This window comes from Cryptomeria japonica, chromosome 10 (assembly GCF_030272615.1).
Source record: "Cryptomeria japonica chromosome 10, Sugi_1.0, whole genome shotgun sequence".
NCBI lineage: Eukaryota > Viridiplantae > Streptophyta > Pinopsida > Cupressales > Cupressaceae > Cryptomeria > Cryptomeria japonica.
This window is the reverse complement of record NC_081414.1, coordinates 84,874,013-84,878,128: the sequence shown is the minus strand read 5'-3', so window position 1 is coordinate 84,878,128 and position 4,116 is coordinate 84,874,013.

Genomic DNA, 4,116 nt, shown 5'->3' with positions numbered 1-4,116 from the left:
CTTCTATGTTTGTTACATGTTCCAAATGGTCAAAAAAATTGAAGAAAATTATCATCTATGAGTGAGCAAAAATCCAACAAATTGCTGAAATATTTTGATCAAAAGGGTAATACAAAAGCTTTCCAACACTTGAAACACCAAATCAAAACCAAAGTGTCAAAATGTCAGTATCAAAATACTTCTTGAAGTGGGTTTGTCTCTACACCATCACATATTTTCAAACTAGCTCAATAACTAGGTCACTAACCCAACAGGTTATTCCCAAGAGGTTTCTATAAACGTCAACATTCAACAAGCTATTGATTCAAACATCTTAAGTGCAAAAAAATCAACATCATTGTCAAGTCTCTCATTAGGATAATCAAATCCTCTATCACAAAGCTTGATCAATCTATACTACGTTCATAATCTTGGATATATCTTTCCTATTTTGAACCTAGGTTATATCAAAATTAGAATTGTACCAACATTGGAATCAAATAAACTTGTAAATTGTCAAATGCTTATATGACTTTTAAGTATCACCTTAAGAAAAGAAAACCCAATTATAAAGCTACTCAGAAAAGAATAAAATTCTTGTATATCAATCACAAGATCTTATTAAAACATAGGACATTCCTACACTGTTTTTGTCACTACTTACGTGGTTGTGGTACAGAGTTTGACAGTGAAATTTTGCAAAGACGTTCTTTTCAACAAAGAGACGATTTATCACAATGAACAAACAATAGCAGTAAAATCAACAAAGCATATCTTCCTAAACCAATAATCACCTATTGACTTTGTCCATTGGAAATTTCAACAACTTTGAAATAATCACATGCCAGTTTGGACTAGAGCCCAATATGAACAACTTAGAAAACAACAACAAATGGAGGAAGAAGATAATCCTGTATTCCAAACTTTTGGGTTTATCATTGTTGACAAAGAAGCATTCAATAGCACCATTAGAGACCTCAAGCAAGATTTCAAATTTGACAGGCTAATGGAAAAATTGTTGGCAAAACAAAAAGAGAAATATCTCTTGATGTTGGCAAAATTTGGAGCTAAACTACCACAAGACTATAACATAGAAAGCTTGAAACAAGATGTAGAGGCAAGTAACACCCAAAAAATAGATGATCCAAATAACGAAGATATGAACAAAGAAATTCATGAAGAAACAAGGAAATAAATGGATGACACAAGAAAAGAACGTAGTGATAAAAGAACTCACGAAGAAACAAGGAGAAGCTATGTGGATAATCCATTATCAAACCTTACTCAACAAATGCAAACTTTACAACAACAGATACAAGACATGCAAAATGGAACAAGCTCCAACAAGTATTCATTAGAAGATATATGCCCATATCCTTTCGATAAGAATTTGAATCTGATACCATTTCTGCAACATTGCGATATTCCTAAATATGACAAATACGAAGGAAAATCTGATCCTCAGGATCACATTAGGGATTTTTGTACTATGAGCATGGAATTTGCTCATGATGAAACTTACCTTATGCATCTTTTTCCTAGCAGTTTAAATGGACAATCAATGGAGTGGTTTTCAAGATTACCATCTGGAATCAAATCTTTTGAAGAACTTGTGAATAGGTTTATTTCACAATACTCCTATAATATAAGGAATGAGATAACGATGTTGGATCTCTACAATGTTAAACAAAAGAATGGTGAATCTTTTATGATCTTCTTACAATGATGGAAATGCATGTTTAATAGGTATCCCCGAGATGTACCTGATCAAGAAAAAATGGACATATTCATTGATAATCTTATTAGTGAAATGAGTTATCGACTAAGAATGCAATGTCCTCCCTCTTTTGCCAAAATGATCAACAATGGTTTGAAAATAGAGAATACAATGGTAAAGAAAGGAGAACTAAAACTTTACAATAATTCATACAACAACAATTCCAACAACAACAACAATAACAATGACAAAATCAAGTTTTGGTCAAAGAATAGGAATGTCAGCAATGAAGAAAATGACGATAATAGTACTACAAAACAACAACAACCAATTTTTAATCTATCAAGTCAAATCCCAAGCAATAATAATCCAAAAAATAATAAAGCCAAGTCCTTTTTCTCCAATCCTCGGAGGAAATTCACAAACATTGGAAAACCTTTCGAATCAACTCTAAAAACTCTACTTGCCAACAAATTGATTGTTTTACCAGAAGCAAGAAGTTATGAACCACCAGTCAAGCCAAATTGGTGGAATGACAATCATTTTTGCAATTACCATCGAAATAAAGGACACCTAACAAATGATTGTCAAAGATTGAAACACCTTATCCAAGATCTAATCGATAATGGAACCATCATAGTGGATATCTATAAGACAAATGAATCACACCTAGCTTTCAAAACTCTACTTCCAAATTATGACAAAGGTGAACCATCACAATTAAAAGATGAAAACGGGAAAGCCAAAGTGAATTGCACTTATACATATGATGATGTGGTAAATGTGATCATTGTTAAAGATAATATATCTTTAGAGCCAATCAATGTTATTACTAGAAGCAAAGCAAAGGTTACATTTCTAGGTATAGCAAAAGATCCAACATCCACTTCACAACAATACAATTTAGTAGAGCAATTACAAACAATACCCACTCAAATATCAATTGTAGAACTTCTCAAGGTTTCATCTATGCATAAGGAAATTTTGGAGAAAGCTTTAGTGGAAACAACAGTTTCAAAATATTTGGATATAGATCAGTTCCAAAACATGGTAGGACACCTTATAGCTTCTCATTTCTTATCATTTTCTAAAAATGATGACGCATCCTTACAACATCCTCACAATGCTCTCTTAGATGTTGAAGTCTCCATTAAGAAAACTCGTGTCAAACATGTACTCATAGATGGATGAGCCGGCTTAAACATTTATGCATTAAGTTTGATAAAAGCTTTGGGATATTCAGAAAATGCAGTGGACCCAAAAAACAAAATAACCATCAAGGCTTATGATGAAGCAGAACATTCTTCTAAAGGAATTGTTGTGCTACCAATAAAAATAGGACCTATGGAAAGGGATACATTGTGTCAGGTTTTAGATTTGAACATCTCTTACAACATTCTTCTAGGACGACCATGGATTCACAAGATGCAAGCAGTTCCTTCTACATATCATCAATGTGTGAAATGTCCTTATGAAGGACAGGAGATCACTATAATTGCAGAATCTAGTCAATATTGCAATAATTTGAAGCCAACACAAGATACAAGAGTTCCACATAACAAAGAATCAATATATCCTACCAAATAAATTCAAGCAAAGTTATGGGAAACTTTTGAGGAAAAGCTCAAATTAAATGAGGAAGGAATGGGAAAATATTCTTTGCATAATTTTCCACTTTCCCCTAAGTCATATGGAAAGCCTACAAATATTCAGTCAAAGAAATCAAAAAAATCAAAATATATGTTTAAAGGGACATTTGTTAGTGCTGGAACTCTTGAAGAAGAAAATTAAGACAAAGACATTCTTGGTTGGTTGTACAAGGATGAAGATAAAACTATAGCAATAGCAGTAGAAGTCAATATTCCCATAAAATAATATGGCAAAGGTTATGAAATCATGCAAAAAATGGGATATGAAGGAAAAGGACTAATTGGTAAGCAACATCAAGGTATTTCAGAACCTATTTGTCCACACTCGCAATCCAAAGAAGATACATTTGGGCTTGGATATCTAAAATCCAATCAAAAGCAACATAATCATCCACAACAAAAGTGGAAAAAGAAATTAGTTTCTAAAGAAGAAAATTGGCAAGAAAAGCTACATCAAGCGGCATAAATAGTAACAAATAAACAAAAGGAGCAAGAAGAACATGAAAAGAAAGACAAGGAGATTACCATCAAGGGTAAAGAAAAATCTTGTCGACAAGTTCTAGAAATACAAAAAAATGCAAAATTTGAACAAGATATTCCAGAAGTAGTAAAAATAGAGATGGCAAAAATCAGGGAACTTTTTGCGCCAGACAACATTCCTGTATGGTATAGTGGATTAGTCCTAGATCATGATTCAGAGATAGATTCAAATGAGTATGACTGGGGTCCAAATGTCTTATCTACTACATCAAGTAAGGAACACAATGAAGA